The sequence below is a fragment of the Papio anubis genome, chromosome 12 (genome assembly GCF_008728515.1).
Source record: "Papio anubis isolate 15944 chromosome 12, Panubis1.0, whole genome shotgun sequence".
Taxonomy (NCBI): domain Eukaryota; kingdom Metazoa; phylum Chordata; class Mammalia; order Primates; family Cercopithecidae; genus Papio; species Papio anubis.
The window spans coordinates 38,086,771-38,104,289 of NC_044987.1; the positions used below are offsets into that span (position 1 = coordinate 38,086,771).

Consider the following 17,519-nt stretch of genomic DNA (forward strand, 5'->3'; position numbering starts at 1 on the left):
CCTGGTCAGGTGACTGCCCGCTGTTTACAGGCTTCCCCCGAAGCTGCTGGGCCAGTGGCCTCTTGTGGAAGGTGGAACCCTGCCCTGTGGCCCTGCAGGTTTCCTCCCTTTTGGAGCTCCATGGGGCTTCTGGATTCTATGTCTGCTCCAGTTTACCCAGGTCAGCCCTAGCAAAAGCAACAGGAAATGGCCATGCAAGCCCCAAAGTACTCAAAAAGCCCAAAGGAGATGGTGCTATTGTGTCTAACTGCTCCTCCAAAGGAGCCTGATATTGAGCTCTCGGGAGAGGACATCCTCTGGCCAGGCGCTCAGGATGGCTCTTTCTGGCTTCCCTTAATCCCTTGCCTGGGTCCGTGGTGATGAAGGCTCTGGGAACCTCTGGGGAGTAGAATGGTGCTTTCCTCCCCAACCATGAACACATTTACTGGGGCTACCTAGAAATGGGACTCCTTGACGTCAGCTCCAGATGAAAAATAACCACCAACAGTTAAATTGCACAGGGTTTACAGTTTTACCTTTGAATAGCATTAGCTTGTGGGGTTATATTAAAGCTTCAAAGCCTAATATCCTTTTCTACCACCTGCTCTATTCCCACTTCTCCCTGGAATTCCCTAGGAAAGCAGTGGGAGGTTGTTTTGTGAAAAAAAGATGTTAGGGTAAAGGAGGGGGGTAAAGAATTGCTCAAATGGAGAGAAGAATGAGGTTTGTATGTATGTGTGTGTCACCAGCATCTGCAGCCAAAAGTATCTAAATGCCTTGATTGTCCCCAGTAAATTTATAATCTGTCTGCAAGTCTCCCAATAATGCGGCTTTGTGTGCTTCACAGTCTCCTGGTAAGTGTTTCTGGGGATGGAACCGCGAGTGAGGCACCCAGCCCAACCCTGAGCAGAGAAGACTGATCTCTGGCCTGGGTGCCAGGACCGGAGGGGGCCGTGAAGAGCCAAAGTGGGCTTCCCTTGTGGCCTTCAGAGCCCAGCCTCTGAAGGAAAGGTGGCATGTTTGCCTCTGGCCTTGTTCTTTGAGCTTCTGCTTTTGTCCAACTTGGAAGTAAGCTAAGGCAGCCTTTTTTTTCTGGAGTGTTTCATGATGGGAAATGAAACCAACTTTAGTGGTCATTGTAACTTTACAGTAGCAATACCCATGCTGGGAGGGAAGTAAGGGAGCAGTGCCTGGCCCTTCCCGACTGAAAGCTTACTGCTGCAGAAGCCAGAGCTGGCTGCTGTGCTACCCCTGTCCTAGGAGGGACTCTTTCTGTCTTCTAACCACCAGCCATCTCCTGAGACATTCCCTTAGAGGAGCTCCATTTCCAGGTGTAGTGATAATGCAGAGAGGCACAGTGTAAGTTAGGAGGGCAAGGGATAGATAGTATATTTCTAGTAGTTGCTTTTCATTGAAAATATGTGGCATTGCACGGGTTTTTGGAAATTCCCTCTCCATTTTAGCTTCTAAATTTGGCCTGTTGTTACTCAGCACGGTACTCAGAGATGGTGATGCAAGTGCTGTATTAACCTGATAACATTGTGTCCAAAGGGAGGCCTGGGCATTTGGAAGTGATTCACCAAGCCCATTACATGGGCAAGTCTTACTTTACTCAGGCTCCTCTTATTTTCAGATATGCTATTAATTTTAAAAGGGCCTTTGTTCAGGGTGTCAGAATTTTTTCTTAATTTTATTGCTACTGTGTCCATAACCGGATTTATGTGGCTTGGGTGTGTTGAATGTGTAACTTTAAGAGTTAATTCGTATGCCATAAGTGGTCATAAATGTCTTTTGGAGAAAGGGAGAGAATATTGATCATCTAAAATCAAATATGTGCTGTGTCCTCAGATGAAAGCTTTGTATCCTGCATACTTTCTAGTACAATGCCTTGAAGACAGTGGGTAATATTTGTTGAATGAAGGTGAAAGGACAACTTCTGTTTGGTGGGATAATGTTGACTTTCATGGGTGTTATACAGCAAGGAATATATAATGTCTGAATCCTTTCAATAGCCTTAAGTTTCAAAAACAATGCAAGAATAACCTCCAAGCCAGTTCTAATTCTGTCCACATTGAGAGCCTAATTCTACAGCCCTTACTCAGCCAATTTCTTCATTTAGCTCAAGTACAAGTTCAGGGGAAGCCCCAGTGCTGCAGAGACTGCAGGAACAGGACTTTTCAGAGGGCCCGGATTATAGGGCTTTGAGCATATCTGCATTTTTAACCACTTGGAGCAGACTTTAGGCACTAACTCATTTTCTGGTGAAGTATGTTTGAATCTTTGAATGAACTGTAAAACTGAATAATTGCTGGTCCATGGAACAGTAAGGTTTAGAGCTTCTGTGGTACATTATTAATCTTTCCCTTTTGCCTGAGACAAGCTCTTTTTCTGTTGCATAGATTGTATTGCTAGGATGAGAAGATAAGTGGTTCCATGTCATCTCTGGCTTCAGAGATTATCTTTTCTCTAATGTCATGTGGAGGAAAGAAAACAGATCAGACAAGGAGCCTACATCCCTTGGTTTTGTGCCTGCTGGATCACCATCTGGGTTACCTAGGACAAGTCACTTAGCAGTCATCTGTGGAACAGAGAGGACAATCATGCTGCCCCAGCTTGTTGAGAGAAGCAAATGAGTGTGTTTTTCTGAACAAGCTTTAGAAAAACTTAAGCACTGCCAAAATGCAATACTAGTGTTAGTTGTAATAAACTTACTACTAGTAATAAACTTCTAAACAATGAATGATAATACCAGTTTTTCTAGGGGTTAAATGTATACTCAGCTTTCAGCTGTCTGTTTTAAATGATGAAATAGCTCTTATTGTAAATAGAGGGATTGGCATTTCAAATTTCGTGCTGTCAAGATAAGACTGACATATCCGTATACTTAAGTGTTCCTGAAAGTCCCAGGAAATCCTAGTGCAATGCTATGAAAGTCTTTGGAGTCTTTGAATGCATCTACTTTACAGGCCTCTGCACAGACCTGGGAAGCTTTGGAAAGGTGTGTCCCCCAGAACATCTAAGGAATATTAGAAAAGTTGTTTACAGACATGCATGGGAAAGTTAAATATTTTGTCAACAATAGTCTAAAATGTTAATTGTTAGCTTAAGAAAGTCAAACAAGTTAAATCATTGCCAGAGTACCCTGGTTATTTTTAACTGATAATAATCAAGTTTCCAATTGACAATTAAAAAGTTGAGAGCTGTAAGTGGGAGGCCAGATCTGGGTGTCTATGGCTGTCTACGTGATAAATGTCCTCCCAGGACAGTGATAGGAGTGTTTATATTATTTATGTATGCAGCCATCATTTCCTTAAAAACTGACCTATTTTTGTTGTTTTCTAGAACAAAGTTTAAAAAAAAAAAAAAAGGAGAATTCTTATCTATCTAGGACCTTCCTACCACTTATTTCAAGTAAATATAATTATAAGATCTCACAAAGGCAAAAGGGTTCAAGTGGAGAAAAGAGTTAGTATAATACTTTACCAAAAATTGATAAAAACCTTTCTTTGACATCAAGGTGATGTTATTATATAAACCAAGATATCTTGCTTGTTTAGGTCAATGTTTGTTTATAGAAGGCGTGTGCTTTCTTTGAAATAATATTGGTAGGTGATGTTCATCAAATGTTTCTAAATCTTAATGTTTAATCACTTACGGCTTCTGTATTATAAACATTTTTAAATACCAATATGTTTAAATATGGGCTTTCAGATATTCTTAGACATAGCAATTAAATATGCCTAAGAGAGTGGCCATAATTAGCTGTTTTTGTTTTTTTGTTGTTGTTGTTTGTGTTTGTGTTTAGCACTGTTATTTAATCTAAGAAGGCCTGAAAGGGAATCTGAAAACAGTCACCCAGTTCTGCTGTGCATGGCAGCTAAGCCTTTCTGAATGGATTCTACCGCTTTCTTGTTCTTTAATCCAGACCCTTATATATGTTTATGTTCATAGGCAGGGCAATGTTTAGTGAAACCAATTCGAAATTTTTTCTTTTGCATTTTCATGCTAATTTCCGTCACACTCCAGCAGGCTTCCTGGGAGGATAAGGAGAAATACAGCTAAAGACATAGTCCCTGCTTACTTACAGCCTAATGGAATGAAAGACCACTTCAATAAAGTAACAGGAAAAGTACTAACCAGATAGAATGGACCAAAACTGATACAGAAAAATCAGAGGAAGAGAGGAATAAATATTCACTGAGTCCTAAAATGTGCAAGGCTTTTTAATTACCTATTTTATGTAATGCCTGCAAAAAGCAGGTGAGTAATCAACATTTGTCCCATTTTACATATAAGGAAACTGAAGCTTAGAGTAAATGGAATAATTTAATGCATAGATTTTATAGTTAGACCCATATTCAGGTCTCTATATTATACCTACTAGCTGTATGAATATGAGAAAATACTTTTGTTATTTTCTTGGCATCAGTGTCTTCATCTGCAAAAAACAGCTAAAGTTATTTAGCAAAACAGTCAGCATAGTGCCTGATACATAGTAGGTGCTCCAAACATGAGTACCGCTAGTAGTTGGTAGTAGAGAGATTCAAATATAGGCCAGGGATAGCTATATGAGAACATGCGTCACCAGCAGGGCCTGAGAAGAGGGAGAAAATACAGAAATGTGGGATTGGGGTCGCTGAGTGCAGGCATGTAAGTTAAGTGTTTGGGGAACAGAGAGCAGAGCTTGACTGAATGTGGTTGGACATGAGTACTGAGGGGGATAAATGAGATTGATCCACATCCTGGAGGGCCTGGAGGTCTGGTAAGAGCAAATCAGAAGCCCTGGAAAACGGTAGAGCAAGGACGGCTCCGAGGAATCAGCAGCTATGATGCAATAATAATCCTTCATATACTTGAAGACAAGTATTACATTTCCCCTCCAGCAGCCTCTTCTCATAGCGCATTGCCTAAGTGCTCTGCACTACCTATCTTCAAGTCCCTTGAGCTGCTTAATGCCTTGCTATTTACACACTTCTCCCATTCATGGTGAGTTATATACTGCGTGACATGCCCTTTGACACTAAAAGGAGATAGTTTTAAAGCACACTAGCTAGATGCAGAAGAGGAAGTAAAAGAAGCAGACCAAGCTATACCTCGCTTCTTAGGTTCACTGGGCCTTCCAGTGCAAACAAGAATTGCCCTGTTGGTAAACGTGTATATACTCTCTTGATGTGTAAATAAGTCTTCCCAACAAATGAGTCTGCCTGTATACTAATGTGGAAAAGATCTTCTCATTATTAAAAAAATCATGAACAAAAATTCATGAGAAAAGCATTATTATAGATGGTCTTTGAGATGTACTTATTTCTTTGCTTGTAAATAGATGTGTTACAAATTTTTTACTTGTCTTAAGGTCCAGTTGGATACCAGTTTCCCCCATTTGGTTCTTGTTTACAAGGCAAAGGTAAGGGACCCTAAGGAAAGATGGCAAAGGAGAAAAACCAACATCTCCTTTCTCCCTGATTCATGGCATGATGCTTGGGATGCTGACGGTAGTTAGTGGGCTATTGACCAGCTTCAACCTTTGCCTACACATTTGTGAGAAACAGGTAAAAGAGCAAAGGCTATTCCACTTCCCTATAGAGGACATGAAGAGAGAAGTTCACATATTCTCCACAGGCTGAGGACAATTAGAAAGCTGGACCCTACCATAGCCAAATTACTGAAGGAATGGACATGAAAATGGGCAAATGACAATACTGACACATGCCATAGCTCTCCAAAGGTCTTAATGTTTTAACAAAGGTTTTAAACTCTTACATCAAGATTGTATGCATGGGTCCTTTTTAGAGTTTGGGAAAATATCATTAATTCAGTAAATAATCTTTGTACAGCTCTTCTGTGCCATGAACTGTGCCAGGAATACATTGATGGACACTTCAGTATACCATTTGCCTTCTTTGAATTTACAGTGTAGAAGGGAGGTGAGTGGGGTTAGAAATAGAACTGTTTCAGTTGGCTTGTATAAGGAGGCAAAGAAGCATGGCAGTTAAGAGCCTGAGATCTTAACTCTGAGGTGAGACGATCAGATTTCAAATCACCCCTCTACCACTTAGTTGTGTTTTCTTGGATAGGTCAATTAAATTACCTTGCCTCAGTTTTCTCGACTGTGAAATGGAGTGATAGTAATAGAATTAACTTCTTAGAGCTGTTGATTAAATGAAGCAATTGCCTAGCACCTCGTAAAGGCTCAATAAATTCTAGTTGTTACTATTAGTGTGTGAAGTAACATACCTGAATCAGATTCATAGGTTTCCCAGCCCAGAATTCTGTTTCCAGTAATGCCTTAGACATTTAGAGGAAGAGCATGGCTTTTCTTTTTAGTGTTTACTTAAAATGGTTAGTGAAGAGTATCATTTATCAGTTCCCTTAATAGTTGAATATGAAGACATCACCTGGGATAGATTTACATCTCCCTAGAATGTTAAATAGTGTCCTTCTTGAGAATGGGACCAAGTACTACCTCTTCCAATCCTAGGATTCTAGGACTCCTAATCTAGAAGTTGAGTAGAGTGAATGTCCACTTGACTCCTTACTTCTAGAATTCAGTCTGGGTTTCCATTCAGTTACCCAGCAAGTGTAAAGTGTGGGCTTAGTAGGTAAATGAGAAATTTAAACCATCTATTGAGAGTTTTGAATCATTGGAACTGAATAGACAAACCAATTTAATTGAATTGTTAATTGAAATTAATGAATAATTCTCAAGTGAATTTGGTCCTAGAGGTACAAAAGGTTAGAAACTCCCTACTGTGGAGATTTAAATTTATGCTTGTGAAAGCCAGATCCTGGCTAAAGTTGCTAACTTACTGCATCTGCAGATGAGTAGGCAACACAGATTTGCCCTCTTTCCAACCCTAAGCAGGAGCATGTTGAAATTTCCATGCCTTGATGTGGCTCTCACCTCAGAATCCCTTCTTTACTCAGTACCTCCTCAAGTGCACTTTCCCATAAAAAAAAAAAAAAAAAAAACATGAGGAAGATGTTGCCAAGGGTTCAAAGCAAGTTTTAGTGATGATAATTCTTAATTGAAAGCATGATATTTCTATGAAGTGACAGGATTAGAAAACAAATAGTCTGTTCTTTAGTAGATTATATTTGGGCAAGGATGGATTTATTGTCCAAACTCAGAACAGAGAATGTAGTCAAAAATTTTTATCTGTTTTTTTTTTTTTTTCTCTTGCTTACTCCCCGTGATTTAACCTGAGATTCCTCCCCTTTCTTGATGGTAATAATGCTTAGGAAATGTAGTGTCAAACATAGTTGGGTTGTTTTGTTTCTAACAGTGCTCTTACTTCGTGAGTCATTCTGGCAGATTCATACATTAACATGGAATCATTAACATTTTTGCTTTAAAATTTATCTTTTGTCAGAAATGTGGCTGAGTTATATTTGTGATTCTTATCCAGCCCTCTAATAACTCTCACCCACATGAAGCCCAACACCTTAAATGCCTCATTGTACGACAGAGTTCTCCTCAGGTAGCTCTCATAGATTTCAGTAGAAAGTTAATTACATGTCTGTTTCTAAGAAAATTTAGTTAAGGCAAAAGTCTGCTACAACCTCTAATAACTTACCGGGAGTCTGTTGGATACACAGTATAATCTCTTAGAGTCCTGGTAACCAGGGTGCAAAGAGGTAGCTTAATTGAATACAATATGTACTGTACTGTGTCTTACTTATGTGTAAAATGCTCATTTCTGGAGGTCTCTGGAGTCTAAATTATGTAAAAATAAAAACATTCTCTGGCTAAGCTGCTGAGAAATAAGAGTTTTTGTTGTTGTTGATGTTTCTGTTCACCTAAGTTTCTGATACTTGCTAAACCGGCTAAGGCTTGCACATTTGATTGCCACACCACAGTACTTAATTTCAGACAGCACAAAGTATGTGCTAGTGTATTATCCCATTTGGTTGTTTCGCGGAAGTGTTAAAGTGCAAAGTGCAGACATGAGAGTAAACAGGAAAGAGGAGCTATCCTCCTGACAGAAACAACAGACAGAGGCAACCGTTTAGTAAAGTTTGGGCCCAAGTTCCTGGAGCCACTGCACCCAAGAGAGTTTCCTTTTCTCCCTTAGATTCTTTGCATGTGGATCTGTTTGCAGGCTCAGTCCCCCAGAGAGTGACTCTGAGCTGTCTTTGTGCTAAATTAAACATTAGTTTTCTCCTTGGGAACCTGATCTTCCAAAGACTAGCAACAATATCTTTCTGAGAGAGCTCCCAGCTAAGCATTTCCCTCACGAAGACACTGGCTCAGGAGCCCTTTCACCTCTCCGATCTGCTTAGCTAATGTGAGTGCGTGTTGCATGGGAATTGTTTTGTCTAACCAGGTCTAGAAGCCCTTAAAGTGACAACTTGTACTTTAATCCTTGGTACAATGGTGGAGGACCCATGCTGCTTTAGCATATAATAAATGAAAACAGAGTAGCAGCCAGATCATGTAAGATTACAACCACATATGGGCAGGAGTTCTGTTTGCTCCTTACCTCTCAAATTCTGCACCCAGAGCAATGAAAGAGAGTGAGTTGCAAAACAGAAGCCATCTCATTTCTAGCCTTCTCTCATCTCTATCCTGTCCATCCCCCTAGAGGGCCAGTTCATATTAGTCTAAAAATAGGACACTATTCTACAATTTATAAAGTTGTATGAGCCCTTAGAAGACAGACCAAATCCTCTTTTCATAGATGAAGAAATTAAAGCTTTTTTTTTTTTTTGAGATGGAATCTTGCTCTGTCGCCCAGGCTGGAGTGTGCAGCGGCGTGATCTCGGCTCACTGCAAGCTCCGCCTCCTGGGTTCATGCCATTCTCCTCCTGGGTTCAGCCTCCCGAGTAGCTGGGACTACAGGCTACCACCACCTCACTTCCTGCCATTTTTGTATTTTTCTGCAGAGACGGGTTTCACCCATGTTAGTCAGGATGGTCTCGATCTCCCGACCCTGATCCACCTGCCTGGCCTCCCAGTGCTGGGATTACAGCATGAGCCACCATACCTGGCCAAAAGCTTTTTTTTTTTTTTTTTTTTTTTTTGAGATGGAGTCTTACTCTTGGCTCCAGGCTGGAGTGCAATGGCCTACAGTCTTACCACTGCAACCTCCGGCCTCCCCGGGTTCGTGATGATTCCCTGCCTCAGCCTGCTAAATAGCTGGGATTACAGGCACCCACCATCATGCCCGGCTAATTTTTTTCTTTTTTCTTTTTTGTTTTCTTTTTTTTTTTTTTTTTTTGTGTATTTTTAGTAGAGAGGGGGTTTCACCATGTTGGCCAGACTGGTCTCGAACTCCTGACCTCAAGTGATCCACCCACCTTGGCCTCCAGAAAGGCGTGAGGCACTGCACCTGGCCTTAAAGCTCATTTTTAGTTTTTTTTTTTTTAAAGAGAAAGCTTCCAAGAACCCATAGCAATAGATCTTGGACTAGAACCCAAGTTTTCCTGACATCTATTCCAGGTTATAAAAAGTAGTCATTTGATTAAGGATTTTTAATAAACCTATAAAAAGAACAGGGGAAATTTGATATTTTTATTAATATTTTGGTAGTAGGAGTAGCATGGAGTTTAGAGCCTGTGTTAGATTGTCTTTTTTGTTTGTTATTGTTTTGAAACAGGGTCTCACTCTGTCACCCAGGCTGGAGTGCAGTTTGCACAATCTCTGCTTACTGCAACCTCTGTCTCCTGGGCTCAAGCGATCCTCCCACCCTCAGCCTCCTGAGTAGCTGGGACTGCAGGTGCACGCCACCACCCTTGACTAATTTTAGTATTTTTTTGTTGAGACAGTGTTTTGCCATGTTGCCCAGGCTGGTCTCAAACTCCAGGGCTCAAAGGATCTGCCCACCTCAGCCTCCCAAAGTGCTGGATTCCAGGTATCAGCCACCATGCCTGGCTGGTAGATTGCTTTTTAAATGATCTTAATGATCCCTTCCACCCTACATGCCCCTTTGTAATGTAACTTTGCCACTCCTTGCATCAAAAAATGGATGCTATTTTCCCCCTTGCATCTCGATTGGCCTCGTGACTTGCATTATCCAATAACATGTGATAGAAATGACAGGTGCTACTTCTGAGGATGGCCTTTATGAAGCCCTCTTGGAACACTGGCCCGAGACCAACATGTAAGGAAGCCAGTCTAGCTAATTGGGAGATAAGCATCCACATGCAGAGAACCAAGGTGCCCGAACTCTAATCAGCACCAACTACCCACACACGAGTGAGGCCATCTTGGACCCAGTCAATCTTCCAGTTCAATGTGGCCACACAAGTGAGCCCAGGTGAAACCAGCAGAGGAACTGCCCAGCCAATCCACAGAATTATGAGAAATATTACATCATTGTTTTAAGCCACTAACTTTTGGGGTGGTTTGTAAGTAGCAAAATTTAACGGAATCAGAGCTGGAAAATTTTAGCATGGAAAATGATTCTGTTTCATTAGCTGTGTTATCTTGGACTGGTTACTTAACATCATTGAGCCTCATAACTCTGCTTTTCAGGATAATAGTGGCTATCTTGAAAGGTTGTGGGGATTAGATGAGATAATACAGTTTATGAATGAGCCTACAGTTTTTTCTGGTACATGGAAGAGCTTAACAAACATTAGTTTCCCTGCTTTCTCTTTGTCTCTTCTCAATGAATTATAATTCATACAAGTTCCCCCTTTGTCAATTCACATTCACTTAATGTGCATCAGCATTCTCCTAGGCTTCTTCAGATCACTGTTCCTCTAAACAACAATTAATTTTTTCCCTCCTGGATGATGCTGTCATTCCTTCTAACTACCAAATTTCAAGCATTCTTGCTACGCTCCATGGAACACATCTGCCTTCAGTAGTCTACCCTTAAAATAGAAAAGGGTTAACCTCATAAAGATGTCACTCCCTTTGTACTGTTATGCTGCCCTTGGGAGACTCAAACAGCATAGCAAATATATATGGGCAATGTAATTGCATTCGATCTTCTAGGTCACAGAAGACTTTGTTAGCAGGTACAGCAGATGGGGAAAAGTAAGCACATTCCCATCTTTAAGAGCACTGCTTCTAAACTCTGTCACTCTTTTTGATAGGAAATTACTCTAACACCCTCATTTTTTCCATCTTAGCCTTCACAACAAATAATAAAGAAGGAGTGATATAGTCATACTATATTATACCTACTTATTATACTTATTAGTAGCGATACTGTTTGAGAGTACTGGTCAGGGGATTGGGTATTGAAGGTCCTAGTGCTGGCTCTGATACTACCTAGTAGGGCAATTTAGTCATGTCCCTTAACTTCTCTGATATTTACTTTGCTTCTTGGAAAAACAGTAAGTGGCACTTGGTATGTGACTTGTATCACTTTTAAGGCTTCTTGGTATGACACACTTTGCATGGTTCCCTGATATTTTGATTTTGTTTCTCAAATTTCAGCCTCTTCTTACATATATTTATTGAGGAGGGATTGAAAGGAACAGTGACAAAGTTGGGAATGTTTTGTACTAGTGAGGAGGGTCTGAAGATATCTGGGGGACAAGGTCCAGCCATGGTGGAAGGGGGAGAGCCAAGCTATATTAATTGTTGAATACCCTTCCTAGAAGTAATGAACAAATCAGTCTATATCTGGCCATATTCTGAGGAACTTAGGGTTCCAGTTTAAGAAATACATTTATAGGAGTAGAGTTTGATTCATTAAATTTATTTTTAGAGGGAATACTGATTTTTTTCCCCCCAGATCCTCCCAATTACACTTCTAATATTTCTGTAGGGTAAGGATTCCCAAGCGACTACCCCTTGTGAAATAATTACATGAAACATTAAAAAAAGAAGGAAAATATTCTGTAGAGCCTCCTACTAAGGAATTGACTAGTCTTTCAGCTATATACATCCGTCTCTCCATCTATTTGTCTATCTCTTTCTCATATACACATAACAATTGAAAAGTGCAGATTGATAGATGGGATTTTATATGTGTCACCACTTCATTTTTTAAATACCTCTCTGCTTTAACGGGGAACTATAAAAGAGAGTCACTGAGAAATTGGCCTGGGGGAGGGGAATTCAATCCACTGCCTCTTTTTTTCTTATCACTAAAACCCTAAGCAGAGAGTATAATCACCTATTTCCCAAGGGCAGCCCTAAGCCCTTAAAACTCAGCTCTGTTTAGGGATTTAATAGAACTGGAAAAAAGAAATGTACGGGATCTGCTCCTAAGAGCAAACCAACAAAGAAAAATTTTCCCAAACAGATATTAAATCTAAAGAATTTTTACGGTAACACAGGCCCCTCTCTGCCTCCCTATCTCTTGATTCAGTTAGAGCACAGCTCTTCCAATCACTTCTTTATGACTCGTACAATCTTGGGGGGTGGCGTGGGGTGTCTGTGGATCACATCTTAGGCTCTGAGCCAGCCTGAGCATTTTTTTTTTTTTCAACAACAGAGGAAGATGTTACTAGCATAAAGTGAACAAGGTCATTTGGTTGTGGTTGCCATTTTATTTCATTCAAGCTGAGAGTAGACACATTCAGCTTCATTGTTAGGTTGAAGCCATAAAGATAGTGACATTTTTTTCAGTTACCTCTAAACACCTTAGAATTTCTTCTGTTAAGATTTTCTGGAACTTTAGGTGAAAATATCTTGGTGTTATGCAACATGGATTTTCTTTTCAAAAATATTAAAATAAAGAAAGTCAAGTTGCCTTTATTTCCCAATAGATGAGGTCTTACCTTTGCTTAGGAAATATACCTTAAGCTCCCATCACACACACACACACACACACACACGCTTTGTTTTTTATTGTTATTATTATTTTTTTTTTCTGAGATGGAATATCACTCTGTCACCTAGGCTGGAATGCAGTGGCGCGATCTTGGCTCACTGTAACCTCTACCTCCTGGACTCAAGCGATTCTCCTGCCTCAGCCTCCTGAGTAGCTGGGACCACAGGCGTGCACCACCATACCTGGCTAATTTTTGGATTTTTAATAGAGATGGGGTTTCACCACATTGGCCCGGCTGGTCTCGAACTCCTGACCTCAGGTGATCCGCCTGCCTTGGCTTCCCAAAGTGCTGGGATTACAGGCGTGAGGCACCGTGTTGGCCTGATTATTTTTAATATATATGAACAGAAGTTGGTTACATGAGTGACTTGTTAGATAAATAAGAATTGAAGAAATACATTGAAGAGTACGGAAAAGGGTTGGGCAGTTGCTCATGCCTGCCATCCAAGCACTTTGGGAGGCTGAGGCAGGCAGATCACTTGAGGTCAGGAGTTCTAAGACCAGCCTAGCCAACATGGTGAAACCCTGTCTCTACTAAAAAATAAAAAATCAATTTGCTGGGCATAGTGGCAGGTACCTGTAATCCTATTGAGGCAGAGGAATCACTTGAGTCCATGAGGCAGAGGTTGCCGTGAGCCGAGATTGCGCCACTGCACTCCAGCCGGGGCAGCAGAGCAAGACTCTGTCTCAAAAAATAAATAAATAAATAAAATAAAAATATATGGGAAAGAAGATCAGTTTTGAAGGAATTTGCGCCAGAAGACAAGAACCTGCCCATTACAGAAACTAAGGAAAAACTCCATTATATTACAATGATAAGTGTGGAGTGACAGGAGACCCCTATTCTGGTCCAGGCTTTGACTAACAGGATGACCTTGGGGCCAGTCATCCCTCCTTTGCCTCTTTATTTCCCCATCAGCAACCCATACGGATTGGATTCCCTAGCATTTTGCATTATTCTTGTCGTACAGGATTCAGCTCAAATATCACCTCTTGGAGAGACCTGCTTGTCTACCCTAACTAGAGGAGACACACATGACTGATCTCCTTCTCTTGCTCAATCTCCCATCATGTTATCCCATTACAGAGTTTTTGTTTTCTTCGTAATTTTTATCACTATGTGAATTATTTTGATTCTTTGTTTATTTGTGCATTTCCCATTGTTCCCTACATTCCATTCAGTGTAAGCTCTATGAGACCAAGAACCTGGGCAGTGTTATTCACCACAAGTATCCCAAGCCCTAGTGGTTCCTGGCACATTTTGTGTTCACAATAAATATTTGTTAAGTCAATGAACAGATAAATGGCTTTTAAACTCAAGATAGTTTTTTTTTTTTTTCTTTTGACGAACTTTCACCCTTGTTTCCCGGAGTGCAATGGCGCGATCTCACTGCAACCTCTGCCTTCCGGTTTCAAGCGATTCTCCTGCCGCAGCCTCCTGAGTAGCTGGGATTACAGGGGCCCACCATACCACGTCTGGCTAATTTTTTGTATTTTTTGAGTAGAGATGGGGTTTCACCATTTTTGCCAGGCTGGTCTCGAATTCCTGACCTCGTGATCCACCCGCCTCGGCCTCCCAAAGTGCTGGGATTACAGGCCTGAGCCACTGCGCCCAGCCTAAACTCAAGATAGTTTTTAAGACTTTCAGGGAAGGGATAAAAAAGAAAGAAGGAGGGTCATGCAATTGGACTCCAAGGTCTCAACCTCTTGTTTATGCATTTAAAACACACATGCACACACACACATACATACACACACACAGGCTTTAGTGTGATCAAAAACAGAGTTCCAGTGCTACAACCATTTGAAAAGTACATGGAATAGATTATCTCTTAAAATTCTTCCTAGGTTTAAATTCTAAAGCCCAGTCTCCCATAAGAGGAAAATGTTGGTGCAAGGAAAAAGATGATGGAATAGGGTTACAGATGTTGAGTGCCTACTGCATGTTGGGTCTTGTGCCGGGCCCTTGAGCCACAGAGAGAGTTCTTGTTTGATGGAGTTTACATTTTAATGGGGGGCGAGGTAGACAGAGAGTAAACAAATAAACAAAGGAAAAAGAAATTTAACTGCTGACATAATGCACAGCTCTTTGTTCCTTCATATGGCTGACTGGAGATTGATTTGGGTTAATTAAAAGAAAGCAAATCTGGGAAACTCTGTGGAAGGTGATAACCATAAACAAACTTCTACCTACAGAGCTAGAAGAGGGGTTTCTGTGCCCGTGGCTGCTCCAAGCCTGGACATCTGCCTGCACAGTGGTCTTTCTGGCCCCGGCTGTGTGCTACTTTGGCCAGTTTGTGTGAAATGTTGATTCCGATGTTTCCAGGGAAGAAGGTGGTCTTGTCAGCATCTTCTGTGCCTTGGAGCTACTGTGATCATTTTGTTAGAAATCATCGAGGTTTGAGAATTAAAGAGAAACTGCTGAAAGGTACCATTTGTGAAGGAGAATATTGTTCCTCTTTATAGAAACAGAAAAAAAAAAATGATCAGTGTCCCAAGGAGGTACAGGCATAAATCTAAGGAAGATAACTCGCATTTGTAATAGTCATAATAATAATATATGTACGAGTCCTCACAGAAACCTTATTCTATCAGTGAAAAAGATGGCGCTATCTGTAGTTTACCAATGTGACACAGACTTAGAGAAGTTGAGAAATGGTAATAATATCTTACTTTTGAATAGCAAATTTGCAGTTTATGGAGTGTGTTATTTCATTATTTCAGTTTAAACATCATTTCAGTTTCTTCTCTGGAGTATTATTACCCTTGTTTTAGAGACAGGTATGAGAGGCTCAAACTTGTCTGTGCTAACTCCACTAGTAAACATCAGTCTACCCTTGGGGCTCCTGGACCTATGCAGGAGGCACAAAGCTGGCAAAGCTGAATAGCTAAACCCCAAATGCATAACGAAATTTGCAACTAGATGGGGACGTTGAATGTCTTCAGCTCCCAGACATACACCCACACATAATTTGAAGCAATGACTCCCCTAGAAAGAATGGCAATCATGAATGGAATGAGGATGTCAGACACCCAGGGCACACCAAGTCTAGAATAAGAGAGACTGAAACAAGAGTCTTGTTTTTTCTTATTTAAATCCAATAATTTGTGAGAATATAAGGCAAGATGAGAAAACCTTTTAATGTGTGAAAGCTTACAATTTGGTACCTGTATTTCTTGTGGGTCTAGTCAGCCAGCAAGTCTGAGGAGTGAGGGCTACAAGGTCATTATGAAGAGAAACTTGATCTTGAATTAAAGAAGCAGACTTTCTCTGCCACAAAGATTGGTCTCTTAAGTTTTTCTCCTTACCATTGCTTATTTCAGAATGAATATCTTAGATGGAACTTTAGGGAGAGACCTGAAGCTGTTTGCTGAGAAGTGATTTTGAATCCATTCAGATTCAAGTAGGGAATAGGTTGTTTAAGCTGATGAATGTTTTCTCATTACCTGGAGAAAATGTGGGGACTCATAATTGATGAGATTTTGCTTCCAGGTGAAGATGTGCCTTATTTATTTTTGTATTTCTGTGGCCTACAATAGTGTCAGACATCTATTACACAAGCATTCCATAAATGTGTATTGAACTACACTGTGGCAAGCATGAATTTTTAAAGGACTGCAGTTCTTTATATTTCTGTGGCTGAATGTATTGTGCACCAAATGTGAGATCCTGATCTTCAAGACATCCTTTTGGTTCAACACATTTAAAAAAAAAAATCTCATGTATTAAGTGTTTATCATGTCAGGCCCTCTTCTACGTGTTTTCTGAATGTTAACATATCTTTGCAATTACGCTATGAAATAGGTACTATCTTATTCCCATTTGGCAAGTGAGGAAATTGACGAATGAGGTGAAGGAACATGCCCAGGTCATGCAACCACAAGTGGTGGAGTCAGAATTTGAATACGGCAGGATGATGCCAGGGCCCAGGTTTCTAATCATGACTTCACACCTCATATAGGAGCAGATAATTACATAGGTATTATCAGACTCAACTCACACATGGTCCAAGCCTGAATTTGGAAGGCAAGTGCAACAAGACATTTGAAAGTCAATGATGATTAGAACTAACTAGTCATCTAAGCTGCATATGAAATTCAGAATGAATGCCTAGGGGCCACAGATTACTCTTTGAGACTGTTGCCAGTCGTCTCTTTTCTAAGAGGTAGAAAGTGCTTGAACATGTAGACTAGGAGTGACACATGTTTTGACTGGCATTCCAGGGTAGCTTTCAGTAGCCACCTGGAGGGCTGTGTGGAGGATTCTAAGGCCATACCTATGCACAGTGGGAAAGGCAGCTGTGGTGGTTCATTGTCGACGTCTAACCTGCAGGCACAGAGAGGGCAGCATGGCTGACCCGTTTCTGGGATAGATTCTTCAGGGTTCAGGAATCCAAACCTGGAGCATCATCAGTAGAGATTCCTGATAAATTGTTCATTCCTATGAAGGAATGCATCAGGACCAGACTATAGTGTGAGTGGGCCTCAAATCCATGTATAGAATAAGTTTGGGTTTAAATAAGTTAATTACCATCATTGTAAGTGCCTTGAAGACAGATAAGTTCCTTGAAGACACAAAAACCTCTTATCTCTGAGCATGCAGATGGGTTTTTTTTTTTTTCAGCATTTTGTAAAGGGTGGTACAAACTCAACTTCACTCCCTCCCCAACCTGCAACCAGATTGTTCTTCCTAAGCACCTCTTACATGGAAATTCTAAAGATACCATTACTGTGGTGAATATTCTGAGGGAAATTCTCTTTGGCTAGAAAGAGCAACAGAAAGGTACAGATGTGTTTAAAAAAAAA

General features: G+C 40.7%; 1 protein-coding gene across 3 annotated transcripts in view; it reads left to right on the plus strand.

Moving 5' to 3' along the window:
* The window catches only part of MAML2 (mastermind like transcriptional coactivator 2), a 365,652-nt gene that overhangs the window by 2,843 nt on the left and 345,290 nt on the right, over window positions 1-17,519 (plus strand). The gene's annotated exons all lie outside the window — the stretch shown is intronic.